The sequence below is a fragment of the Canis aureus genome, chromosome 23, assembly GCF_053574225.1.
Source record: "Canis aureus isolate CA01 chromosome 23, VMU_Caureus_v.1.0, whole genome shotgun sequence".
Lineage (NCBI taxonomy): Eukaryota > Metazoa > Chordata > Mammalia > Carnivora > Canidae > Canis > Canis aureus.
This window is the reverse complement of record NC_135633.1, coordinates 8,742,313-8,769,806: the sequence shown is the minus strand read 5'-3', so window position 1 is coordinate 8,769,806 and position 27,494 is coordinate 8,742,313. Positions and strand designations below refer to the sequence as shown.

Below are 27,494 nucleotides of genomic sequence, written 5' to 3'. Positions count from 1 at the left end.
TCTTTTCATGCTTTTTTGATGCAAGACCTTGAGGCCCTACCCCAGTAATTTGGTTGGGATAACCAAATCTCAGCTCAGCAACTTACTCACTCAATGACTTAGAGGTAGTGAATGCAGATAATAGAGGTCCCTCTTGGTGGGGTAGGTGTGAGCCCTACCTGTGATAAACCCAATAAATGGTAGCTATTATTCTAAAGGAAGATTCAGCTCCGGGGTAGGGCAGGAACAGAAGTGTCTCCTGATTTATTCTCACCAGATGCTAAGCCCTCTGGCAATAGAGACCCTGGCTGGCTGTCCAAACACTTTCAAAGCATCACATACTAGAAACCCAGTAAATGTGAATAGGTTCAATCCCAAGTGGTTCTGCTTATTTTGGAATCATTATTTAACAACATGACAGGAGGAAATGTTCCCACCTGGAACAAGAGAGGTTTTCACAGGCAAAGACCACCGACATTTTTGAGCACTCCCTGTGCCTGGAAGTGGGCGAAACGCTCCGAGGACTTTACCTCCTCTCATCCTGCAAGGCCCCTTCCTGCGAACTCCATGCAACCTTCACTTTTCAAGTCAGGAAACGAAGGCGAGGCTCTGAGAGGTGAGCTTGCCTGATGCCACAGCAACAGCAGTGGCGGTGGTCAGAGCGGTGGTAACGGCAACCAACGACGTCAACATGGTACTTACCACGAGCCGGGCACTTCCCCCAAATCTGCTCATTTAATCCTCTTGACAACCCGGTGAGATAGGCTCATTTTACACATGAAGGACTGAGGGACAAAGAGGTGAAATCATTTGCACACAGCTAGAGGTGCGGCTGAGGCTGGTACCCCGGTCTCCAAAGATCACTTTCTTGTTGTCTCCCAGAAAGCATTAGTAAGGACTTGGTAGCCATGAGGTTTCTGAAACAGAAGAATTCAGTTGTTAAGTAAAATGGCGGCACTTCCTGTCCCAGAAATCTTCAAAATGAAGCTCACTGTCCATATACCCAGGATGCATGGAAGGAATTTCTTCTGGAGGTGTAGGGTGAAGATGAGAGGCCGCCGGGGCCGCCCTGGGGCCTCGCCTCCCCCCCTCCCCCCCCACCCTACCCCCCACTGGTTGGGTGGCTGTATTATTTCCAGGAAAGAAACTGATCTGCGCTTCTCTGGAGTGAGATGATAGGTTTGAAAATGTTCTCAGAGTCTAAATTTAGCGCGGTGTATCCGTGGTCACCAGGAGAAAGATAGGTTTGACAGGTTGGCTGGAGGACAAAAGCCAGTCCTGGAAGAGAAAGCGGTTCTCCTCTGAAAGGCAGGCCAGGCCGTCTCTCCGTGGAGCCTGGCGCGGTGGCCGCCGCAGCAGGTGCGCAGGGTGCCGGCCACCCGGAGGCAGAACCGTCACTGGCCGGCACCTCTGCTGTGAGCCTCCCCCAAGGTCAGCCAGCAGCAGAACCCCTGCACCCCGCTGCGCACCTGGGGTTCTTCGTTTTACGGTGCTGTTTAGAATTCGTCAAACGATTTTATGTCCACAGAATGGGAGAAGGTCGTTGTGCTTTACACCTTGTGCGTGTCCTACGAGACCGTCCAACGCAGGAGCCGTGTTTTGTGCAGGCAGGGGAGCAGAACCCAAGTGTTCCAGGATCTCAGCTTGAATCAGTCACTCTGCTTTTCCATTACTAGATCTTTTTCTTTCTTTTCTTTTCTTTTCTTTTTTTTTTTTTTTTTTTTAAGATTTATTTATTGGGGCAGCCCGGGTGACTCAGCAGTATAGCGCTGCCTTCAGCCCAGGGCCTGATCCTAGAGACCCAGGATCGAGTCCCACATTGGGCTCCCTCTACATGGAGCCTGCTTCTCCCTCTGCCTGGGTCTCTACCTCTCTCTCTTTGTGTCTCGTTAAATAAATAAAATCTTTAGAAAAAAACACATTTATTTATTTATTCATGAGAGACATAGAGAGACAGAGAGAGAGAGAGAGGCAGAGACCCAGGCAGAGGAAAAAGCAGGCTCCATGCAGGGAGCCCGATGTGGGACTTGATCCCAGATCCCGGGATCACGCCCTGCAAAGGCAGACGCTCAACCACGGACCACCCAGGCGCCCCGTTCTTTTTCTTTCTTTCTTTCTTTCTTTCTTTCTTTCTTTCTTTCTTTCTTTCTTTCTTTCTTTCTTTCTTTCTTTCTTCTTTCTTTTTCTTTCTTTTCTTTCTTTTCTTTCTTTCTTTCGTCTTGTTCTTGTTTGTTTGTTTTTAAATACATTTATTTTTTATTGGTGTTCAATTTGCCAACATACAGAATAACACCCAGTGCTCATCCCATCAAGTGCCCCCCTCAGTGCCTGTCACCCATTCACCCCCACCCCCCCTTTCTTTCTTTCTTTTTTTTTTTTTTACTTAAATTTGTATTAACATTTCTAATGTTCTCTCATAGTGAATGTTCAGCTTCACTAAAATGGGTGTGTGTGTGTCTGTCTGCATCTGTCTATTCGCTTTTTCTCTCTCACCTTTATTATCCTTTCCTCAGCTACTTCTTGAGGTCCAAAAACTTCCAGAGCTTTCTCGCCTCCCCCCCAACACGCCCCCACCCAATAGCCAACAGAGATTTCAGGGGCACAAGCAAAGCTTGCTTGCAATCAGCACCTCCAGCTTGACCCTTTGGACTCTGCTCAGGCAAAGATAAAGAGGGGCTCAGATGATCATTCACACCATGGCTGTGTCCGTGCAGCAGCCAACTCAGACCTGGAAAAGAAATTACCCGGCGTGGGGGATGACTAAATTTAGTATTTCTTTTTCTGCTGCTTTGATCCACTTGGCCTTTGAAAATTGAAGTTCCTCAGATCTATTCTTCCCCCTGGTTATTTTGCTAGATAAACCGTTTGCACAGAATGGTGTGTATGCCTGCACATGCTTAATTTCCCTGGCATCTGATAAATGTCTTGAAATAGGGTAATGCTGGAAGCATTTTTCATTACCTTAAAGCGCTCGGCGTAAATGGAATTGATTCTTTTCCTCAACTGCTGTGATGTTACTGTTTCCTTTTTTTTTTTTTTTTTTTTTTTTTAGTGGATAAGATCACTCTAACCAGCTTCCCTTCTTATCATTTCCATCCTGTTCAACCATCTTTTCCGTTCCTTCCCGGGTGTTTACTGGCAAATGGGATTTCATGTCCCCGCCTGGCTGCACAGGTGTGCGTGAGACCTCTCTGACTTTGGGATGGGAATTTGGCGTCTCTGGTCTAAACAGAGCGAGAAGTGGGAGGTGAGTAAAGCATGAGTCAGGGCTTGGAAATCTGAGGTCTGACTTTGGATCTACCACTAAACTCTGTGACCTCATGCAAGGTACTTGCTCTCACTCATGAAATGCAGGAGTAGAGCCCAGTGGCTCCTACGTTTTCCCTTCAGATCTGAACTTCTAGGGTCACCTCAAGTTACCAGATATCCATCCCTGCTTAAGATTTGAGATCTGATGATTGAAAATAAATTGCATGGAGGTGGGTGCTTGTTGAGATCAAGAATGCAGACTCGAGATTCTACAGCAAATGAGCTCTGAGATAGTGCTGTGACTTGGAGCTTTCCATGGGGTGGATGTAGTTGAAAAATGCTGAGGTTGCCAAAAGAACAAGATGCGAGCAGTAGAGGGAGATTTCTGACCTGGGAAACAGAGGTGGGGTGATTTTCCTTTGTATACTTGCATCCCTGCTTCTCCAGGCTTTTCCAGAAGCAATGAATGCATCCTAGCTCCCCAGGTCTCCCTCAGGATGAAGTTTAAACTCCCTTACGAGGCTTACTGTGATATCTGGCCCCATTATTTCTTCTTAGCCCTTCTTCTCCTCTCTCCAACTACCCTGAACTACTTGCCGTTTCCCAAAATAGTGTCCTCTGTCTCCATTCACAGCCTTTGCGGAAGCTGTTCCCTCTACATAAAATATTTTCTCCACCTTTACCCCATCTCACCCACAGCGTGGCTCTTATCCTTCAGTGCTCACATTAAATGTTATCTCCTCCAGGAAGTCTTCCCTAACCACCCCAATCCCCAAGACCAGGTTGGGTGACCTCCTCTTGCTTTTTTTTTTTTTTTTTTTTTTTTAAGATTTTAGTTATTTATTTGAGAGAGAATGAGTGGTAGGGAGGGGCAGAGAGAGAGGGAGAAAGAGAAGCAGACTCCCTGCTGAGCAGAAAGCCCCATACAGGCCTGGATCCCGGAACCTGGAGATCCTGAGCTGAAGGCAGATGCTTAACTAACTGAGCCACCTGGGCACCCCTCCTCTTTGCTTTTGTAGTCTCCTGAATTCTTCTTCATCATAGCGCCAAACACATATTATTAATGTCTGCTGCTCCCCTGCCACTTCGTCTATACTTGAAGCATCTTGAGAGCAAGGACCTGTCCTATCACCAATGTATTCTCAATACTCAGGCTATATGGGGAAACTGCTCAGACAGGTAGAGGAGCTCATTCACACCACTGTTTGTCTGCAGAGCCAGAATGCACCCCCAAGTCTGCATATCTCCAACCTCCCTCCCCCGTTTCCTATATTTCCTATGCTCTTTAAAAGCTCTTACCTTCACCTGACCTTCCCCCGATTGTGACGGAGCCTTGTCCCTTGGTACCTCGTGTGATCTCATAAGAAACAGTGGGGAAAAACAGAATTTTTCTATCATGTGATTCAGAGCCCTGTGGACAAGACTGTTTGCCCCATGTATGTGAGACGGAGGACTTAGCCCATTGACTTAGCGGGGCGCGCCGTGTGATGGGGGCTCAGTAAGTGAGTCTCTTTTTATTTTATCCCTAGAATTTGCCACCACATTCCCATCCCAGTTGCACTCATGAGATAAGTGTGTGGGCCACTTTTTAAAAAACAAAAACTGAATTTTGAAACCAAGCACACTTTCTGCCTCTTGGATTCCAGCAGCTTTAAATGTCCTTGGATTTTCTAAGGGACCCAGTAATATGTGTACAGCTGCGGCTCTTATCAGAGTGCAGACGTACCTCTCATTACTGTTAATTGCGGTTCCACCACTGGGTGATCTGGGCTCCCACCTCCTAGTTCTGTGACGGATAACCTCTTTTATAGCTTGGCTGCATAGGATACATTACAGTATCTTCCAGGCAGCTGCTCTTTAGGTAAATTAATACCTGGGGGTCTTTTTTCTTCTCTTTTTTTCTTCTCTAGGAAACTTTAAGTACTGTAACAGGCTTTCATTTTAAGGCTGTGCAAGTCTTATTTCATCAGATTGCTATTTGGAAGTTCTAACAAAACACCTTCATGAATAGCGGCCGTAATACCCTTAATCCACTAAACTTCCTGACATTTTAAACTAAGTGGATTGCTTTAAATGAAATCGGGCTTTCCCGGTCTCTGCTCTCTCTGCTCTCTTCCTCTCCCCAGCCCCGCCTGTGCATATTCAGGCCCAAGGTGCTAGGGTGCAAATTCTTTCTTGCTATTAGGGCACCAAATTAGAAAGGACCAGGAAACACCATGCAGTTTTGCAAAGACTCCAGGTCTTGCATTACCCAGCCTGACCCACGGCTTTTCTAAAACACAAGTTTGTGTGAAGTTTCTGTTTCTCATGAAAGCTTAGGATTAAAACAAAAATTTAAATGTGATTTTCTTTCTTATTAGAAAAAAATGAGCTTCTGTTTTATTATGGGAAAATAGAAAATAGAGATATGCAAACAGGGGGGAAATATACAAGGTCATAATATCATATGATGAAGTGATATGCTGTGACCACTGTTAGCACCTTAGTGCCTCCCAGACAATTTTCTCTTCGTGTTAGCACTTACACATTTTATTTTATTTTATTTTATTTTATTTTATTTTATTTTATTTTATTCTATTCTATTCTATTTATTTATTTTTAAAAAAAAAGATTTTATTTTTTCATGAGAGACACAGAGAGAGAGAGGCAGAGACACAGGTAGAGGGAGAAGCAGGCTCCATGCAGGGAGCCTGACAGAGACTCGATCCCGGGTCTCCAGGATCACACCCTGGGCTGACGGCTGCGCTGCACCATTGAGCCACCGGGGCTGCCCATCATTTTATTTTTTTTAAAGAATCAAAAAAATCTCTTTAGTACTTGCTATGAGCCAGGCAATTGCTATGAGCCAGACACTGTCCTAAGCTCTTTACATATATTGATTCCATTTTTCCAGTAACTCTAGGAGTAAGAACCCATTGTACAGATGATGAAACAGATATGGACGCTGCTTAAGGAACATGTCCAGAGTCAGCCAGCCAGGAGTGCAGAGCCAGGAAGCATGCCTCTGTAGTCTTTAATTGTAATAGTTGCACCACACAACCTCTGAAAGAGGAGAAGTGTTTCATAATCTACTTTTATAATTTGACACTACAGCGTGGACATCTTTTTATATCAGGATTATCAATATCATTTTTAATGGCCCCACAGCATTCTGTTCTCTAAAGGAGCCACAGTTGGATTAACTCTTTCCCTCCTGATAGATGTTCATAATGTTCCACTCCTTTTGTTCAGATAAATAACAATGCAAAGACCATTCTTGGGACTAAATGGATGCACACTAGCTTGGGCTGCAAATAAAGCCTGTATTCTATATTTTCCTAATAATTCTGACATTTGTGTGTGCAGATGAGGCTCTTGAGGCATTGTAGGAGAACATAGGCTCAAGTATGTTCTGGCTACTAGTGACAGGGCTGCCCTGAACCATTCACACGCTTTTTGTATCCATACTCCATTGTTCCTGGTACCATGTTTGAGAGAGAAGGTTGCCTGGAGAATGGAGTTTCTGTTTAAGGCCAGCTAGCTGCCCGCAGCTGAACCTACAAATGTAGCATCAGTTGGCACTGGGCTCTGAACTGAATGAGAGTTTTTATCTTTTTCTCTGAACTTAATGAAAGTCGGGAACTAGGACTGTGATGCTACCTACCCATGGAGTCACCTACTTCCGTAGAGACCGAGGAAGGGGAGGGCACCAAGGGGTAAAGGTTGTCGATGCATTCTTAATGCTCCACCAGCAAAGTGGCTTTGGTGAGATCATGAAAATTGTCTCCAGTGTGCCAAATACCTGGTGCAAGGCAACAATTCAGAGATAATGGGGGGGGGGGGTGTCTCAGTGATGGACTCTGCTTAGTGGGTTCTTACCAGCAGTGGGGCCTGGGGTAAGTTATCTAGCCCACTGCTTCTTCATCTCCTCATGTAGACTGGTGATGGTAATACCTACTCCATAGGGAATGGTAGAAGGATTAAACAAGACCAGAGAATTTAAACACAGTAACCTCCGTAATAAGAACTCAATGAAAACGAGAGCTTAAAATAAAATCCTAAAGGATACGGATTTATGAATCAGATAGACTTGTTCTTTAGCCCTTCTTAGCTACGTGACCTTTTTTTTTTTTAAGATTTTATTTATCTATTCATGAGAGACACAAAGAGAGAGAGGCAGAGACACAGGCAGAGGGAGAAGCAGGCTCCCTGCAAGGAGCCCGATGTGGGACTCGATCCGGGACCCTTCCTGAGCCGAAGGGAGTTGCTCAACCACTGAGCCACCCAGGTGTCCCTAGCTGCAGGACTTTGAACAACATACCTCCGCTCTCAGAGTTGTGGATCATCAGAGATAATAAAATCTATCTTACTGGGGTATTGTGAGTTTTTAGTATCAGCACTGTATAATCCCTGGCACACAGCTGGTTTTCAGTACCCATAGCAAAATTTGTAAGCAGTTACTATGTGCTGGTCACTCTGTTTTATTTTATTTCCCTCACTCGGGACAGTTTTTCTCTCAGAAACTCATGGTCAAACAGAAGGAGTTTAATTCTTAAGCAGTCTGTAACTTTTCAGCCAGTGTCACGACTAGGCAAATACCTAGAATGAGCTGGGCTCTTTGCCAAACTCACTTTTTTTTCCCCCTTTGATTTAGACAAGATTGTGGTTTAGAGATCGTGAAAGGTTTTGTGAACTTATTTTATAGCCCCTATAAACTCACAAAGGAAACAATGAAATACCAAAGCTAAAGTCTAGAACAGGTTTTCTTACAAGGGAGGGACTACCTAATGGTGTTGTCGGAAGGGTTCTGTGGGATGAGGTTTTTATCATTTGATGCAACACCTGACACCCAGAAGGTCTGCAGTAAGTTCAAGGGCGGTTGTCCCCAGCAGGGGACAGATGGGAGGTCAGTCCTTCAAATCCACGAGGCAAAAGAACTTTCTTTTGAAAAGGAATTCCAGTGGGAGACTAGGGATATAGACTTACAGAATGTGGGTGCTTGGGGAGGGATCTTCCAGAACCTCGGGGTGGCCTCGGGAGGACAGCCAGCTCATTGAACCGGCAAGCAGTCTGAGGGCTACCATCAGGAAGTGATTTGGTCAAACCCAGCCCCTGTGTGGTGTTTTCTCCACTGCTCTGCGGTCCCCTCCACATGTGAGGGCTGCCACGGTCAAGGGCGGGGGGGCTTACATCACAGTCTGCTCAAGGCTGCCCGTGATCATTACCCTCCACGTTTCCTTTCCAGTCTCCTTCCCAGTCCCGCCTACCCCTCTCCCTCATTATCTCCCCCTGCCACAGACACATTCAAGGATGTCCTTGTAGCTGGAGCCACGTTAGAAAAAGCCAAAGGGTGACTTTACAAATATTGTATTCATTACCCATCCATTCTAATAGAGAGAATCTTGCAGCTGCAAAAATAAGTATTTGAAGTCTTGGGATTTTCCCTATGTACCTATAACACCATTATAGAAATATAGTTCCTTATAGCCAATGACATGATTTTAAATTTCCTTTAATTTTTCTGTTTATTAAAAGAACAAATTGCTGCATGGATTTGCCCCTTTGGGCTTCTGTTTTTTTCATGTTTTTTTTCTAAATAACCACATTTATTACCAAAGTTACAGGAAAGCCTTAGCTCTGAACTGTTTCCTAAACACTAGAGGAACTAACTTTCTAACCTACTCTTATTCCTATCAGCCACGGGCACAATGATACAGGAATCTTTGTGGCCGCTGTTGGTTGCCAGCGGTGTTTGGATGGGGTTTTATGAGATAATCTGGATTTTTACCGGATAGAAAGCGCTATCTAGGCACAAATGTGGACATTTTCACAGAGAGTCAACTTCCAGCATTCCTCTACAGGCAGCCTAGGCACACATTTTTTCTGACTTTACAGACAGTAATCTCTTTTCCCGTCAGATGCTCTCACAGCTTTACTCTTCTTTCATGGCATACCTCATGGTTTGCAGTGAAATGTGTATGTTTTTTACTTGGCTGCCTGACACTCCCACCCATACCAGACTATAAGCTTCATGAGGACAAGGAGACAGGCCTCCTCTCTTTTGCATACCCCTCTTAACCCGGCACAATGCCTGGCACATAAAAGTCAACATCCAGCCAGTATCTTAAAGAGAATGGCCCCCTCAAATACAGCAGAAGCCATGATATCATGGAATTTGGTAAGAGTAGATCTAAATCAGACCAAGCCCAAGAGTGTTTAGAAGCGGCTGAAGGACTTTGGGATAACCTGTCAGTGGCCCTGGCCGACTAAATGTGTTAGTGGGATCTGTTGGAAATGTTCACTACCCTAAGCAATGTGGTGTCCTGGCGGCCAAACAAGATTCGAAGCATCTGAAGATATGGTCTTCAATCTGTCTCTTAGCAGTTGTATGACTATGAGTCAATTTTCTGAGTTCCAGTCTGTTTTTCTCTGATTTGTGGATAATGATACATGTTAGCATAGCTGTGAGAATTAAATGAGGGGAGATCTGTAGGTGGTAAAGTCTATACATTTGAATTATTGTTGTCACTGAAAATAACTTGGGCCTCGTGTCCTCTGTTGGAAAAGCCATCATTTTGGAATTGATTTGTAGTTGACCAACAGACATCTTGTCAGAAAAGGCACCTCGGATGGAGGATGGAGGATGGCATGTCTGCATTTCGATTTTAGGCCAAAGATGGAGAAACCAATGTTCACATCCCCCAGGCCTCCCTGTCCAAGATTTGTTAACAAGCCTTGGGTTTCAGATTTGGAATGGGAGGGGAGTAAACAGGAAGAACAGACTGGATACTTACTCTTCCTGATGAATAAAGCCTTTTGTTTATTTATTTTTTAAGATTTTTATTTATTCATGAGAGAGAGAGAGAGAGAGAGAGAGAGGCAGAGAGGGAAGCAGGCTCCATGCAGGGAGCCCAACGTGGGACTCGATCCCGGGTCTTCAGGATCACACCCTGGGCTGAAGGCGGCGCTAAACCGCTGGGCCATTGGTGCTGCCCAAGCCTTTTGTTTAAAGACGAGGAGTATGTTTACTTTTACATGTGAGGACCCACAAGTGTGGGCTCCAGACAATCTCAAGAATTAACCAGTGGAAGGTGACAGAAACTCCAAGTCCACAAGATGAAAGATTTGCAGCTGAAATGCAGCTCACTCCCTCCGTAATGAGACTGGAGGGCAGTATCAGCTCCCCACTGGAGAAATAGGGCAGGACCCTACTGCACGTATGTGCAAAGAGTCCGCTGGGCCCAGGAACAAGGGGAAGCAGAGAGTCTGCACAAGCACCTCCACGGGAAAGGCAGATTTCTTAGTTATGCTGCAGATTCTGCACCCCAGAAAGGAACTGAGGAAGTGGAGAAAGAAGGCTGGAGGGGCAGCGGCACACTGACCACATCTCCAAAGTTCTCTGTTGATGCCTCGCTGGGATCACTTGTTACTAATGGGTTTGGAGTTCTGCAGGGGCTGACCTTGCTTGTCCATTAACACCTCCCCACCCACGCTCTAAACATGCTAGCCGCCCTTCGGTCCCTCAGACACACAGTTCTTCCCTCCCGCTGGCCTTCGCTGGCCTTCGCACTTGACGTCCCCTCCTCCTGGAACACCTGGCTTCCCTCCTCGGCATGGCTGGCTGGCTGGCTCCCCCTCATCTTTCACATCTTAGCTTAAATATCACTTCCTGAGATGCCTTCCTGACCGCTCTGTTTCCAGGAGCCGCCTCCTGTGGCTCCGTCTCCCAGCACCCTGTTTCTTTCCTTCATCGCTTTTACCATAACATCCAGAATGATTTTCCTGGTCTGTCTCCTCTGAGTCTGTGGCCCCATCAGAGCTGCCACATTTTCTTTCACTTGCCCTCTTTTTCCTAAAGTCTGGTCTGGTGCAGGTTAGATACTCGGTGGCTATTTGTTGAATGCTGTTCTTTTTCTATCCCAAAGCTACCTAGTTTCTTATGACTTTTGTTAAAATCATAAACTCCCAATTTAACTTCTGTGCTTTGAAGGCTAAAGCCCCCCGGAGTATTTCTCCGCTTCCCATCATCTAGGGCCCATCACACTCCGTAAAATTCCACAGCAGGAATGAGATGCTTCTTGTGTGCATGGATCTTTTAACCTCTTCCCCTTCTTTTCATCCACCCAGGAGAGCCTGCCTGCCTTCTCTTTTTGTTTTGTTATTAGCAAGCCAGTAGAAAGTGACACAACTGAGTCTAAGACTAGCTCCTGAAAGAAGGAAACAAGCATAGGATAAAAGTGGGACTGGACCTTGTGTGAAGTCAGTGCCATAAAACTCAGAAGCAGTTGCTCTTAACCTGGGATTTATGGACAGGCCTCAGGGGGTCAGTGAATCCCCTGAAATTAAATGCAAAGGGACGTCTGTATGCATTTTTGTTACAGAGAGGCTGACCAGTAACAGGATAGAGACTGCTTCTATCAGATTCTTTTTCTTTAAGATTTATTTATTCATTTTAGAGCAGGGAAGGGGCAGAATGAGAAAATCAAGCAGGCTCCACACTGAGTGCAGAGCCCAACATGGGGCTCAATCCCATGACCCCTGAGCTGAAACCAACAGTCAGATGCTTAAGCAACTGCTGCACCCCTCCCGTACCCCTCTATCAGATTCTTTTTTTTTTTTTTAAGATTTTATTTATTCGTTCACCAGGGACACAGAAAGGCAGAGGCACAGGCAGAAAGAGTAGCAGGCTCCCTGCAGGGGGCCTGATGCAGGACTTGACCCCAGGACCCCGGGATCAAGACCTGAGACAAAGGCAGATGCTCAACCACTGAGCCACCCAGGTGCCCCTCCTCTATCATATTCTTAAATGGGGTCTTTGGCCAAATAAAACATTAAGAACCATGAAGCTAAAGTCCTTGAAAATACCAGGAGTCCCCAGGAGACCGCACAGAGTGTTCAGTGCCCTGTTTAATCCTCCTGTACCCAGTTGGTCCAAGACCACATCAGTGGTTCCACTGGCACCGGGAGGAGATCCCTCAGAACAAAAGCAGGCCTCACTCCTGTCCTCGAGGAGCTTACTTTTGAAAAAATACAAACATCCCTCCTCAACAAAGAAGATAATGTGCTAACTGGTAAGCCCCAGGAAGTATCATGGGGTAGAAAGTAACTGGGCCAGAGTCTAGGGAGATATCCCTGAGGAAGAGACCCCCCAATCAAGACCTGAACCACAAGAAGGAGGCAGCCCTGCGGAGAGGACGAGGAGGGCGTTCCAGGAGGAAGGAGCCCCAGCGCAGGGCCTCTAAAATGGGAAGAAGGTGGTACATTGGAGGGCCCAGGCCCTGTATTATTTGCACATAATGAAGGAGAGGGGCAGAGAGGCAGAGGGAGCAGACAGGAGCCAGATTATGTAGAACCTTTTAAGTGAATTTGGATTTTATTCCAAGTTCCCTGGGAAACTACTGGAGGGCCTTGAGCAGAAGGCGACCCAACATGATGTACACTTGAAGAACGTGCCCGTTGCTGCTGTGTGGAGGATGGAGCCCAGCAGGGCAGGAGGGAAGGCTGAGTGATCAGGGAGGTGGCGTGGACCACAGCTTTCTTCCCGTAGATACTGACTAATGACCAGGTTCATGGGGTACTGGGGAGGAATTGAGCCAAAAGGACTTGTTAATGGATTATATAGAAGGCAGTAAGGGAAGAGAGAACTGAGGATGGCTAAGGACAATTGTACGTTGGCTGAGACGGGAGGACTCTGGGAGAGGGAGTGCGGACAAGCTGGCATTTGGAAGCAAGAGTTTTGTACAAGGGGCGATAGATTAGAGATGCATCACGTACCCCAAGAGGGCCAGGCTGGAGAATCAAACTTGGGACTTGCCCGTCTGTGTCTAGAATGTGAAGCCCTTGGTGAGATCCCCTAGGAAAAAACCGGGTAGAGAAGAGAGGGGCCGAGGGCCAGAACCCTCGAGATCTGGAGAGGAGAAGAGGTGAGCAAAGGAGACCAAGGCGCAGGCAGTGAAGGAGAAAGAAACCAGGTGCCCATGCGGGCGGGGGAGCCCCCAGGGCACCCAGTCAAGGAGGAGCAAGCTGCCCACTACGCTACGTGCTTCTGAAAACTCCAGCGGGGTGTAGGCCGCGGGCTTCGGCAGGAATGAAGCAATCAGCGCTCGGGAGAAAGAAAACATTTTTCCATTGCAGTGGTGGGGACCGAGTGTGACTGGAGGGGGAACAGGCCACAGGAGCCGGAGTACCGACAGCGTGTTTTGTTGGAACATGGAGCAAAGACTGGTGTGGTCCAGGAGGAGAATTGGGACATGGGGTTATTATTATTATTTTTTAAGATTTTAAAGAATTTATTCATGAGCGACACACAGAGAGAGGCAGAGACACAGGCAGAGGGAGAAGCAGGTTCCCTGCAGGAGCCCGATGCAGGACTCGATCCTGAAACTCTGGGACCACGTCCTGAGCCGAAGGCAGACGCTCAACCACTGAGCCACCCTGGCGTCCCTGGGACATGGGGTTGAAGCGGATTTGTGTTTGGTTTGGTGAGTCGGCCAGTGGGAGAGAGCTAATAAGGGCAAAACTGATGATGTTGAGGAGATGAGCAAGGTACCCTGATTTACTGTTGCTTTAATAAAATACTCATTAGACCTAAGTGAGCGGCTTTTTAGATTTACTTCAGTGGTTTTGTTTTCTCTCATTACATAATATTTCCTTCTACTCTCCAGTACCTGGGCAGGGTTTATCAGCGCCTTTTTGGTTTACAACATGGCCCTATGAATTAACCTGGGAACCTTGGGAGCATTGATAACATTGTTTCTGTGGAGAAAAAGGCTGTGAGTTCTTGAAGGTCTTTGGGATTTGCCCTGTTTAGAAGTCAGGGTCAGAAGTGACAGGAGGATTGGCTCTTTGAAAAGCGCCAAAGGGCATCGGCTCTCTAGGAGGTGGATGACCCACCTTCTGATTTTCCCCCTCCCTCTGTGGTTGGATCTCTTAACCTCACTGATTAGTATCTCTCATAGCCTGGGAAAGCCCTGGCTAAATTTGAACCTCTAGCTACAAAGAATTTAGAGGGTTTGGTGTTGAAGATGTGAATCTTTTAACCACAGAAAGAGGACTGAGAAATGACCCCACACACACCCAGCACATCATCTTGTGTGATAAACTTGACCTTGTAAAAAGTTTCCTCTGTGATGGGACATCTGGGTGGCTCAGTGGCTGAGCGTCTGCCTTCGGCTCAGGTCTTGATCCTGGGGCCTGGGAGTTCCCTGCGAGGAGCCTGCTTCTCCCTCTGCCTCTCTCTCTGTCTCTCTCATGAATAAATAAATAAAATCTTAAAAAAAAAAAAAAGATTTCTTAAAAATTTTTTTTTCCTCTGTGAGTGGAAAAGCCAAGATGCTTACAGCAACTCACCAGGCTCTCCTTAAGCATCCTTTTCTCTTCGTGTCTATCTCCCTCTCGCTTGGCCCCTCTGACCTGATCTCCTAGGTTCCCCTTGCTTCACTCTCCTCTCTGCTCTAGCCACACCTGGCTCTGGGTTCTTGGAATGAATGTGCAAGTTGTATCTTGTCTCAGGACCTTTGCACTGACCATTTCCTCTCTTGGAAGGGCTACCCCCAGATACTCACATAACCAACTAACATACTTCATTCAGGTCTGTAGTAACAATCATCCCCCCCTCCCCCCGCAGGCTTTCCCTTACTATCCTATGATAAATTTCAGACAACACCCCCCCGCCCAAATCACATCATCTTCCTTATATTACTTTTTCTTCTTAGCATTTATCACTAATATACTGTGTAATTTATATTTTCTCTCATTTATAGTTCTACCACTAAAAGGTTAAGTTCCAGGGAAGCCCAGGTGGCTCAGCGGTTTAGCGCCTGCCTTCAGCCTAAGGCGTGATCCTGGAGACCCAGGATCGAGTCCCATGTCCGGGTTCCCTGCATGGAGCCTGCTTCTCCCTCTGTCTGTGTCTCTGCCTCTCTGTTTCTCATGAATAAATAAATAAAATCTTTTAAAAATAAATAAATAAAAATAAAAGGTAAGTTCCATTAATATAGGGAATTTTTTGTCTATATATATTTTTTGACTATGGTATCCTCAGCAGTTAGAACAGTGATTTGGCATGTACCACATGCTCAATAAATATCTGTTAGTTGAATGAATGACTGAATGGATAGGCTGCCCTTAATTTATGTTGGTGTTGGTGGTTAATCTGGATTTTTACATATATTTGCCCAAAATAAGGACAAGGAACAAGTACAGCTAACAGTGGAAATCTTTTGTATGTGTATGTATATATACATATATATGGGTCTCCATGTATATAGTCAGCATCCCATTCCACCCAAATTAACACATTGGTCAGCCAGATTCTCAAGCCATGTTACGAAGATACATCCAGTTCCAGGGACGATGCAGAAGATACGCGAAATGGTTTAAAACATCTTTGTCAGCCAGAGCTTGGATCCATCCTCACTTTTTGTCTCAATAAATCTGAACCACACCGCCTCCCAAATTCATCCTTCCCCCACCCCTTGGCCTCTGCCTCCCACTCCCCACTGCAGATGCTGGCAACATTTTTTCCAAGCGGGGGAGGACCCTGAGAGATGAGATGTGAATGATTAACTTCAGTTGGGACCCCTTCCAGATTACAATCTATGCTCCTGGACACGTTTGCCTTTGCATTCACCTGGGAAGCCCCACTAGACCCTGTTTCCTCTCCAAGCTGACCCTTTATTCCCTCCCTCTTGGTTGGGGGAGGAATGGCTCTTCGTTCCCCTTTGAAAGGCTTCTGTTTGCTGAGCAAACTCTAACCACACAAGACCCTGCTTGGAGCCACTATTATTACTACCTGGCCCCCCCAGTGCGCGTGCACACACACAGGCGCGTGCACACACACAGGCGCGCGCACACACACAGTCCTCTACGCCCCCATCCTTCTGGAGAGGCTGCCCAAGCCAAGGGGTGGGGGTGGGAAGGGAGCCTTTCTTCGTGAGTCTTTGAAAGCTGCCAGGAGCCAACTGGTAGGATTTTTGGAGAGGGAGTTGGAGTTTTGGAGAGCATCTTAATCCTTCTTCATTTTAAAATAAAAGCTTGTGGATATAACATAATTTCGCTTTTGAATTTTCAAGAGTAAAACAGTTGTTCATTGTTCACGGCATCTGTTTACTTAGTTCCTTCTGAATTCCTTGATTACAGGTTTTAATAGGGATTAGTCGGTGCAACCCCTTCCCATCCCAGAACTGGGACTCTCTCCCATCCCACCTCCCCTCCCAGCCTTCGTACCGTAATGTTTAAAGCAGCGATGCATAGACGGAGCTTCCTTTGAAAATAAAAGTAGCATCAGGAATTAATGCGTATTTTTGTTGGCACTGCATCAAAATTGACATCACCGGAAATTATATACGTCATCCCTTACTGTACAGATAGGTATCTTTTCCCTTTCAGGTTCAGAAGTTATCTTCGTAGGCTGATCATTTCAATCAAATGCTTCCCTTTCAATTGTCAGTGGAATAAGCTAAGAAGTGTTATCAGTGATTTTGTGTCATTGTTGATAGTAGCACTTTTGGCTGAAAAAAAATTTTTCTCCCCAACGTTTTGGCACAGTCCACGGGGTTTTAAAAAAAAATTTTTTTTCACATTTAGATGTTACTCAGCTTGACCCATTGTTGCAGATTCCCCAGGGACCACGGCGAAGGCCCTCCCACTAGGTGCTTTACGGTAATGGTTTCGGAGTTCGGTGTTAGCTTTTGCTTCGCTGAAACTTTTCACAGCTGACTTGATACCAGCGCTGGGGCCTGACCTCTCGCTCCTTCGGCACTTAAGGGGTTAATTTTGTTGGTGGATCGGATTTCTTTCCCGGGCTGGGGAACAGTGATCCCTGTCTGACTGGTCCTTTCGTAGCGGAGTTGCTGGGTGCCCGGGATTCCCTGGCCCAACGTGGGCTGGCGGGCTGCTGGCTGCTGGCTGCTGGCTGGCGGGTTGAGTTGCCACCGGGGGATTCATTCGGCTTCTTTGTCCGCTTTCTCTAAGGACCACAATGTAGTGAAATGCTCTGGCCTGGGAACCTGACCAGGTAGGATGATTTCCTAAAATTTCTGGGGCCTGGGGCGGGTTGTGCTGTGTGTCCAGCCTTACCGTTCCTTGGATGATACTGGAAACCCAGCAGGGCAACCGGTGGTGTAGCTGCCAAAATCCTGGGGGGGGTGGGGTGGTGCGGAGTGGGTTGCTCTGTGGTGGGGGAGCCACAGGCCAGGAATCCAGCATCCAGCATCCTTTTCTCAGCCACCACGGCTCCTTTCATTCTAGCCTTGATAGCTCTGGGGCAGCCCAGAGCATTAACCCAAATAAATGTCCTTGGTCCACCTGGACGTTTGAGTAATGTCAATCTTTTCCAGACCGTCTTATCAAATCTTAGGCTGTTGAGACTGAAAAACCGGTTGGTGATCACCCAGCTGCCTTAAATCCTTACTCCAGGCTTTTGGAGGGAGACCTTTCAGTTAGGGCAGAGGCAGAGCTGGAGAGAGGCGGTGTGGGCCCCGGCAAGGGCTGCGGTGGTTCGGAGGGCCCTGATGAAAATGCCTAGCAGTTGGAGGTTTTGTTTGGAATCTAAGAAGCCGGGTGAACTTGCGGTTGTGTTTACTAATACTGCAAATTACTGGGTGGGTTTTTTTCTGGAAACTGGGCTCCAGGAGAGAGAGCATGGGAGATTTAAGTATGAGTACTTTTCTTGTTCGCTAGGGCTGCTATAAAAGCTGCCCAAAGAGAAACGTTTCTATTTTTAAGCCAGACAAGGGGAAGAGAAAACAATGTTCATTATCGCCTAGTGCTAGCCAAGCATCTCACAGACATGGTCTCATTTAATTTTCTTTGCAAAGCCAGCGATATTACCTCGATTTTGAGGCATGGCAGTGGGAGCTAAGAGAGGTTAAATAACTCGCTCAAGGTCACCCAGCTAATAAGAGGCGAAGCTGGCATGGGAACCTAGGTTTACCCACCACTCTGCCTTCCTTGTTGGGCTTGGCAGATGGCTCAGCATGGCTTAATCTACAAGTTTAAACGTGGGTTCAGCTGAATGAAGGGCACTTTTTGTTGCAGAGGACTCACCAAAGTGTACATGATCCTGGCAAGCGTGGCCTTCCTGAGCTTTTCAGATTCTGCTTGTTTCTGAGAGGGTGTGGGGGGTATTTTAAGAAGCAGCTCTGCTTTGCAGCAGGACCCACCTGGGAGTTCTCTGATCTCTTTGCGGCTTCTGGGCTGGTGGATGGACCTGTGACTGGATTTGTGCTTGTACCTGGGTCAGCAAGGCAGGAGCCCAAGTAGAAGTCAAATCTGGGACAGCTGATGGCCTCGGAGCTGGCCTTGGGCTGCTGGGACTGTGCCCTGGAACTCCGACTGCCTCCCGAGAGGCTGGATTTATTGAGTCCTGGAGGGAGAGTTGTTCACCCGGCATGTTAATGCTGACCCAAGCTTGGCACTAGCAGCTCACATGTGTGCTGGGCTTGGCTAATTAGCTAGGTCTGAACTGCTTTTGGGTTGCAAAGCTGATTTTGAGTGGTTATTTCTGGTTCGGTTCTTTTTTTTTTTTTTTTTTTTAGTTTTTAGTTTGTATTTTCCATAATTTCTACACCCAGTATAGGGTTCAAACTCACGACCCTGAAATCAAGAGTCGCATGCTCTTCAGACTGAACCAGCCAGGCGCCCCGAGTGGGAAGTGTTTCTCTTCCCTTCCCCATTACCCCAGAAGAGGCCCCTGACAAACTGCAAAATGAGGCTGGATTGGTTCTGGGGGCCAGCCGCCTCTCTCAGCCGCCCCAAGGTGGTTATAGTTGTTTTGTGCATTCAGGTTCCCAGACCTCTTAAGATGTGTAGGGAACTAAGCATTGTGTGTGTGTGTGTGTGTGTGTGTGTGTGTGTGTGTGTGAGAGAGAGAGTGTGTGGTGGGGTAGGAAATGGGAATGGTGGGATTCCACTTCCCTCTCCACCGACTTCAGACCTAAGGCAGCCAGCCAATGCCCTGTCTGGGATTTGCCTCTTCCTCCTTTTCTTTGCCTTCTTGGAGATGTTTTAATAATAATGTGATTGCATTAAAAAGTGTCCTGGGCTTTTTGGGTACCACGTGGGAGTTGTAAATTCTTATAGGACTGGGATCCACTTTAAAGTATCCTTCCCTCTGCTCTTTGGTCGAATTAATGTGGTTATGAAGAGCTTGAGTTTTAGAGTCAGGCAGATCTAAGTTGCCGTCCAGCTGCATTTATTAGCTCTGGCACCTTGGGCAGATTGCCTAGCCTCTAGAATCCTCAGTTTCCACACTTACGAAAAGGGAACATTCCTAGTTTGTGCCTCATAGGGTAAGAGAGAGGAGCGCGTGAATAGTGTGTGTAGAGTACTTACCGAGGTGCCCAGATCCCACGATGGGAGTTGTCACTCTGTGTAAGTGTTGGCTATGATTTGCCTTAGCTATATCTCCCGTGCTGAAGTCTGTTCGTGTTTGGGGAGCACACATCTTCTGGTAAAGAGAACACCAGGATGGGTTTGCTGCGGTCTCTTGGCAAAAGCTGGCCGGCAGTGGACCAAGCGTCAGCAGCCCTCTCTGGAGGAGCCTTGGAGGAGAGAGGGCTTTGTGTAGCTGAGGTCAGCAGACACGCCGGTGCCTATTGTAACAATGAGGCCATAAGGCATCCCTCTGGGGTTTCCAGCCCCACCAGCCCCTGGAGCCAAAGGGAGGAATTTCACGCTTACTCAGGGGACCACCTACTTGCTCCGGGGGAATGAGTTACCAAAACGGGACAAAGGTGCTGTGGGGTGAAACTCAACCCCTGGCATTCTGAATGCTGCTAAATCCCCTCGCAGCCCTCTTTATGGGGCTCTTGTTTCTCTCTCTCTTTCTCCCCCCCAAATGATTGGCCTTGCACCTGGCACCGTCTGTAGAAGCTTGCTTCTCTCCCCTGGGACACAGTGGCCACAGCAAGTTCTTGCCCTAGTACTTTATCATCGATTTCGTAACCTGGGCCTGTATCTCCTTCCTGCGGCTCTTTTCAGGCTCCCCAGCTTCTGTGCTGCAGCTGACATGAGCTGGTTATCTCCTGAGTGCCTGCAGATCTGATTTGGTCCCCACAAGAAGCTCATGAGGCCTGGTGTTAGCACCGGATCACACAGAAGGCAGCCTGGGTTTCCTGAGGAGCAGAAGCGAGAGTGGGGGGGGGGGGGTGAGGGGGGGAGGGTGCTCCGACCAACTAAATGGTAGAGCCAAGGTTCAAATAAATCTGCTTTCTTTTCTCTCTAGAGCTGTGCTGCCTCCCTTGGGAGCCTCCAGGGCTTCGTGGCCCCTGTCCCGCTGCTAGAGGAGACTAAATTTACTGGGATTTGTTTCTACCCGTACTCTCATTCAAACTCAAGTTCTGGGCCATTTTGCAAACCATTGTAGGCTGATTTCAGAAGGTGAAATCTAGAGAGAAGAGGCTTGCTTGTGGCTTTTTTCGAGTAACTGTATCCCCTTTTTGGGGGGATACAGTCTGGGCTTTTGCAACGTTTTTGTGGAAAACATTGAAGTCATTACAGTACACCTGATGGGTGTGGAGTAAAGTGAGTCAGATGAATAAATGAACAAGGTGGTTGCGCACTCGTGGATCTGTAAACATTCGCAGTTTATGACCTTTGGGCCTTTCTTTCCAAGCCTCAATAGTCTCATCTCTAAAATGGGTATAGTGTTAGTACCCAGAGAAAATGTAAGTAACAGGGCCTGGCACATAAACAAGCCATCAGTGAGTGTTATTTGTATCACGGAGTTGTGAGGATTAAGTGAAATAATGCATGTAATTAGCATGAGGTCTGGCACAACTTTGAACTTCCAAGTTGCCGCTTCTCTTATTATCATTCCCAGATTGGCAAAGAAAGGCGGGGTTCCGCAGGAGTGCTCTTTGCATTCTTTGAAGGTGGATTTTCTTAGTAGGCCCTCCTGCAGTGGCCGGAGGAGGTGATGCTCTTGAGAATACCTCCCGGGAAGGAAATAGTTAACATACCTGTCTAGTGGGAAATGAAGGTAGCCAAAACCTTTCCCTTCCCCAGGGGTTACTACTAAGCCTCCAGTTGGGCTTGCTCACTCATCCACACCAAAGGATCTCATTCCGCTTGGGCCCTGGGGTTTCACGGGAACAATTGCCTTGAACAATAGCCAGAAAACGAGTTCCACCAGTCTGGGCTTTTGCAACTGAATACAGCTGTCTGGCGGGGGGCACGGGGCCGGGAAAGGAGCTCTGCTGTGATTCTGGGGCAGAACTTGAAAAGTAAGCAGGTAAGGCCGGGACACTGCTGCAAGGTGGCTCTGCAGCGTGCGTTCAGCCCCCGGGAGAGAGGCTGGAAGGGGGGGCAGGGGCTGGCCCAGACTGCGCCTGAGGGCGCTGGGGGCCTTCTGGAAGTGGACCCAGTCTTGGGGCTTGGGGGTAGGGTTGTTAGGAGCTGCTGCTTGTGAAGACTGCTTTTGAGAACCACAGTGCCAGTACTTCCTCTCTGCTAACCTGCTGTGGTTTATCAGTGAGCAGAGAACACCTCTGTATCTGCAACGGGATTGATTTTTCCTTTTCTTTTCTTTTACCACATTGGTTAGCATGTCTTTCCCTTGAGTCAACAACATTATCTCACAGGGCGTCCGTTCGAGGAGTGTAATGACCCTCCAGAACCTTCGGTAATTCCTCAGAGTTGGAGTCTTTTGCTGAAACCCAGGATTCCTCACGCATGGGTGTGTAAATCCTAGTGGAAAAATCCGTTCAATCATCCCTCTAACCCTGGGATTCCGTTTTTGCTTTTTTGCTTCATGGGAGATGAAGTTATGAAATCACAGTAATTCAGGACCATTACAAATTCCTGCTGCAGTTTGGATACTGCCCGGAAGAGCTTGTTATTACAAATGGGTCCAGATTTAGAGGTGGTTTTTCAGGGAGGGGGTGCACTGGAGGAGGCAGGTTTCTCTCCTTGGTTCTGTGGAATGTGCACTCCCCACGACAGGGAGGAGAACAGGGAGTGTGAGGAGCTAAAATAATTTATGATGCTTTCACCTGCGTTCTTCATAGCAGATAGCTTGTGTTTGGTTGTTAAAATTGTGCTTTAAGCCTTTTGAGTGGCATTTGAATTCCTGACAAGGTGATGTCAGCATGTCTTGTAAGACTGAAACAGGAGCCTCCTGGCTTTAGGGATCTTTCCATTTTTGAATGGATTTTCTGGTTGCTGTTCAAGGCTCTTTTCACATCCGAATTTTTAGAAGTGGCAAACAGTTGAGGCCTTGGTTTTGGCCAAAATAGGGTCTCTTCTTGATGCACCTGATTGCTGTCAGCTGGTGGAGATTCTTTTGTGATTAGGTTGGCTAGCAGGCGATTTCTTTTATTTTTTTTTTAATATTTTATTTATTTATTCATGAGAGAGGTAGAGACAGAGGGAGAAGCAGGCCCCCCGTGGGGAGCCCAATGTAGTGGGGGGAACCCTGATCCTAAGACTCTGGGATCATGACCTGAACTGAAGGCAGATGCTCAATCACCTGAGCCACCCAGGCGCCCCACCATAGGCACCTTCCATGTGCCCATTTGCCACCGTACTAACTTTTTCTCTGAGCTTAAACTCTTAGGATGTCAGTTAGAAAGTGACCTTTGGGATGGCTGCACCCAGCTCCCTCATTATATGGAAGTCTGGGGCCTACAGAGAAAATGAGGTACCCAAACTCTGTAGTAGTTCTGGGGAGGGCTGCGGTCAGGGCCTGGCTCCCCTGGTCCCTTGCTCTTGCCACTTCCGTGCCTTAAAGAGATTGTGGCGTAGCAGAGAGCGTTGGTGGGCCTGGGATCCAGCACGCTGCAGACTGTTCCTATTGCCTGTGCTGGCACCTGGCTGGGGGCTTGAGGAGATATCAGAGGCTGTAGAAATGTGTGGAACCTGTGCAGTTTCTAGTTGTACCCTTTGCTCTTCTCCCTGCTTTACATTTACATTTGTGTTTGGGCTTGTGTCTGTGTGTGTGTCACATCCACTGCCCTCGCTGTCAGGGGTGGGGACAACTGGGTGTCATCGCTGTACCCTACGGTGCCTCACATGATGCCCGACACATAGAGGTACTGGCCGACTGGGTAAGATGAACAAATGAATCCAAGGTCCCTGGCTCAGAATCCAAAAATACTGAGTTGAAGAGTCTTGAAGGACAATGGCAAATGTTTGATGGCATCCTTCCACCCACCCACTGGCTCCAAGTAGGTGAAGGTTTTCATATCTGATCACTTGTAACTTCAGTTGTGTCATTGTATGACTGCACCGATGGGGGCATTTCATGGAGTACAGAAAAAGGGGCGTGCCTCATCTGGCAGGGAAGCAGTGTGTTTGCATTGATGGTTCTGAGGAATCAGTGGAGGCATCTTCTAGCTGTCTCTGCCAAAAAATTTATAGGACATAAACATAATATGCTGTCTTGAAATTTAAAAAAAAAGGGGGGGGGGGACCATCCAAGGTCTATATCCCATGTTCCTCTCAATTTCCTACCATATAGCCTGTGAGGCAGGAGGAGAGCCTGAGCTTCTGCTGGGCTCTGCTCATCTCCCAAGGACGTCGAATACAGTGTTCCCCCTGAGATTTTGGGAGCAGCTTTGGAGTAGCTTTAGAAGTCTTGCAATGCAGAGCAAAGGTGAACATGAGTGGGAAAAATTAGTAAAGAGAGGAGGTGTGCTCTCTTGGGCTCACTTATTCTTCTGGTCAATCTTATAAAAATCATTAATTCATTCTCAAAAGGAAATCTCTAATAGCTTTTTTTTTTTTTTTTAAGATTTTATGTGTTTATTTGAGAGAGACAGAAAGAGAAAAGCATGAGCAGGGGAAGGGGCAGAGGTAGAGGGAAAAACAGGCTCCCCAATGAGCAGGGAGCCCATGGGCTCCATCCCAGGACCCCCAGATCATGACCTGAGCCAAAGGCAGATGCTTAACCAACTGAGCCACCCAGGTGCCCCTCCTCTAATAGTTTTCTAAATGTCTAAGGAGTGCTTTTGTGCCTCAAAAGAACATCTTAGAATTCATTAGGTTTTACTATTCCATTTATTAAAGCTTTGATTTTTTTTTTTTTTTTTAATTCATGAAAGACAGAGACACAGGCAGAGGGAGAAGCAGGCTCCCTGCAGGAAGCCCAATGTGGGACTCGATCCTGGGACTCCAGGATCACACTCTGGGCCGAAGGCAGATGCTCAACCACTGAGCCACCCAGGTGTCCCTAAAGCTTTGATTTTTAAACCTAGGTTTCCTTACACATCTCATCTATAAATCAAGTATTTTTGTAAAACAATTAAGATGATTTCCACTTGTTGTTTGATTAGTACTTTGTTAATTTAGATTGAACAAATTGAATTTTGACAATTAGTGCTGTTTGGAAACTTGGGTAATTAAGTTTCCTTAAATATTTTAGAGTGCATTCATAAGTTTAACATGCTTGGTTTCCTCAAGCTCTTCAAACATCTGACAGGGTGGACTTACCAGCCTAACAAGCAAAATCTTTGTAAGCACTTAACTCTGGCAAATCAAATAAACTAAAGTTAAAATGTCATAAATTAAGTTTTCTCAAACACTGTAATTCTTTTTTACAGGCTCTCTCCCAATCCTTAAACCTTTCATCTTAAAAATCTCAGATCAGAAATCAGGACTCATTTACAATTGAAATCAGAGGACTGTTTTTATTTAGCTTCTTTAATATGCCCCATATTCTTCTAAGTATTATAAATATACAGAGATTTATCCTAGTGATCACAGAGATTTCATCCTGTACTTAAGTATTCATGTTATGATTTACTTCCTCATCTCCTTTCCTCTTTTTAAAAACTTCCCGAGGATTTAAAGCCATTTGATCCCAACGAAAGGGAATAGGCTTATCATCATACGGTGTTTCTCATTTGGATTCAAGAGCAAGATGCAAGGATGGTCACGTCGTATTCCAGAATGATGGTTCCAGAGCCGTAGCTGAATACACTGTAGTTCTTTCTGCTGCGTCACCCGGGTCCCTGGAGCCTCTTGGCTGGAATCTCGTTTCACCACACAGCAAACACAGATCCTCTGTGTTCCTTTCGCATTTCCCTTGTAATCCATGTCTGTAACCCTTTTCGACATTGCTCACCCGGACCTGGGTCATTGGACTTTGGTACCCCGGGTGCAGGTTGTACCTAACTTCCTTTGCCACTTGATTGGATGCATTAATGTTCTTACTGCCTGAATGAATTCTGCATACTTTCTACATTTCTCCTGGCTGACTTTTCAGCCACTTGTCTGGAGTCATTTTACAGACAAATGGCAGTTCCCCCTTAGTAGCACCAGTATACCAAGTGACAGAAACCGAAGCAAACTAGGTTTGAGCAAAAGAAAGGAATTTATGGATTCTCACTTTTAGCCTCCGAGAGGTGCTTCTGGCTTCCCAGGGCCTCAGGTACGGCTGGATATGGGTGCTCACATGACATCATTCCTCTTGACTCTGCTTCTCTCTGTACTAGCTGCCTTCCCAGGCACGTGAGGATGAAGTGGCCCCTGGAGGTTCAAGCCCCATCCACATCTCTTCCAGAGTTGCACTTTATTCTTCTCAGCTCTCCTGTGTGGTCACACAGGTTGAGGGAATATAATTTGAGGCCAAGTTAGAGATTATTCCAGCCCTTGACAGCTGTGAAGAGGTTTATGGACAACTGTCTAAGAGGGGCACAGAAGAGCCAGCATCTGGCCCACATTCCCTTGTGAGGGCAGCATTGTTATCCCAGAGCATCTCCTGAAGTACTTTCAGTACTAAGTGCTCCGTAGAAAAGTACTTACACCCCAAATGTGGGGGAAAGGACAAGTTCGGAGTAACCGATTTTTATATCTAAATGGACTTGCCAGTATCCCAAGAGATGCAGAAATGAGGGAGACATGGCTGGTTCTCCGAATGCGGGGACAGCTGGTGTCTGGCACAGAGACAGCTCTTGCTCAGCCGGGGCCACCTCGGTGTCACTGCCCCTCCGTCCTCATCACTGGCGTCCCCACTCCCACCTTCCATGGCGTCAATCACTGGCTTCTCCCCGTCTGGGCCTGCTCAGTCAGGGCAGCCCCAAGATGCTCCGGGCACCGATGTGAGAAGAATCGTGTGTACAATAAGTGCCACATGCCCCTCTGCAATAACAGCTTGGTGTTGAAAGGCCATACGGGAGGAACGGGTACAATTTCAAAGCAAAAACTCTAGGGCTTGGATTCATGGGCATCTGTTGCTAACTTCCCGCCTTCCTCCCTGCCAGCCACACTCCTCTCTTCAATCCCCTTTCTTCTTCCCTGGATTATAGGACATTTTAGATGTATTAAATTGCTAACCCCAGAGAGCAGATGCAATTAAAGACTCCTGTGACTCTTTTTTTTTCTTCTTGGTAATCGTGAGAACAGATTTGGGTCCTTTTCCATCTGTTGGGTCATGCTCTCTGAGCTTTACACGATTCCCAGCCTAGGGGTATGATCCACACGTCACCTACGAAGAAGCTGAGGTATAGATGTTGAGACTTGTCCAAGAATGAGCTGGGGGAGGGGGCTGAGCTCAGAGCCCACAGCTGGGGGTGACTTTTTGTCTGTCACCTGTCTTTCCTCTCCACATGAGTTCGGTCCAGAGGAGTCTAATAAGCATGCACTGTGTGCCTGAAAGTGGAGGGGACATGGCCCACAAAGTGAGGTCGACACTGCTGCAGCATCACTGTGCAGCAGGAGACAGGAATGTGCAGTTGGCCGTTGTGGGGAGGCCCTCCAAACCTCGGCTTCCTCCTGAGAAAGTGAGCCATGTCTGTTCTGGAAGTTGACATAATGGAAAGCTGTTTGGCATCACAGTAAAGAAGGTGGCTCTGGGGTCAGAACGGCTGGATCCCGGTCCTATTCCACCTTTTACTGGCTGTCTGGTCTAGTGCAACTTTGCCTTTCTAACCTTTTTTTTTTTTTTTTAATTTTAGAGAGAGAGAGATAGTACACACACGTGGGGGTGGGGGGAGCAGAGGGAGAGGGAGGGGAGAAGAATCTCAGGCACTCAGTACACAGATTGACCCTGGCTCGATCCCACGACCCAAGACCACGGCCTGAGCCGGAACTAAGAGTCGGGCGCCCAACCAACCGAGCTACCCAGGCACCCTGCCTTTCCTACTTTTCTAAGCCTTAGCATTTCCACCTGTACAATAGATAAGCGAGAATACTTACTTTTTTCCCCACTGGATCCAGTAGATCAAGTTACATTTATGTTGGAAGCTTACTTTGTACTGTACTCAATTATTCACTCCCTTGAGGTTTTTTTAAAAAGGTTTTTTAATTTATCTTTGAGAAAGAGGGGAGGAGGGAGAAGCAGACTT

General features: G+C 47.0%; 1 protein-coding gene and 1 long non-coding RNA gene across 8 annotated transcripts in view; one reads left to right on the top strand and one right to left on the bottom strand.

Moving 5' to 3' along the window:
* Nucleotides 1-20,063, bottom strand: part of LOC144294540 (uncharacterized) — a 38,770-nt gene extending 18,707 nt beyond the window's left edge. Inside the window, exons 1-2 of the long non-coding RNA XR_013361898.1 lie at nt 19,543-20,063; nt 682-896 (exon numbers count right to left, since the gene is read on the bottom strand). This is a non-coding gene — a long non-coding RNA (uncharacterized LOC144294540). The remainder of the gene's footprint in view (nt 1-681; nt 897-19,542) is intronic.
* NAV2 (neuron navigator 2) overlaps nt 1-27,494 on the top strand; it is a 726,136-nt gene that overhangs the window by 617,405 nt on the left and 81,237 nt on the right. The window lies entirely within an intron of this gene.